The following is a 507-nucleotide window of genomic DNA, read 5'->3' on the forward strand; positions in this document are numbered from 1 at the left end:
CCTACAAACTGCAGAGTCAGGCGCGGGGATGCAGTCACCTCCTCCCTGCCTACTCCTGAACCACGTGGAGATTTTTCTGCCATTTCTCCAAGTACAACCCCACATTTTTGCTGCCAGGCTGCAGCTTTGCAGTTACACAAATTATTTTCACCCTTGGTAAGTGAGCTGCAGCCACCTGGCTTCCCTCCATCGCCTTCACTGCGAGCAGAGAAGGTGGAGGAGTCAGGAGACTCCCTGGTACTCATTACCCACCCTGTGCTGCACAGTGACCCAGAGGGCTCCCTGCCTTCAAGAACACCTCTGGAAAGGTGCAAAACGCCCCAGGCAGAGCCAAACAGATCTCCTGGTAAATGCATATCTGTGCAAAATTCTCTGGTACACTGAGTTCATCCTTGTGAGATGTTCAACCTGTGAGAGCAGAGACAACTGAGCACGAGGTGATTTACAGACACACCCTGGAGCTCCCTGTGCAGCACCAGAGTGTGCAGAGCAATCCCCCACCGCCTG

General features: G+C 53.6%; 1 protein-coding gene across 2 annotated transcripts in view; it reads left to right on the plus strand.

The window, feature by feature from the left end:
• TRAF3IP3 (TRAF3 interacting protein 3) overlaps nt 1-507 on the plus strand; it is an 11,424-nt gene that overhangs the window by 1,663 nt on the left and 9,254 nt on the right. The gene's annotated exons all lie outside the window — the stretch shown is intronic.

Source organism: Corvus brachyrhynchos, unplaced genomic scaffold, assembly GCF_000691975.1.
Source record: "Corvus brachyrhynchos isolate BGI_N302 unplaced genomic scaffold, ASM69197v1 scaffold338, whole genome shotgun sequence".
NCBI lineage: Eukaryota > Metazoa > Chordata > Aves > Passeriformes > Corvidae > Corvus > Corvus brachyrhynchos.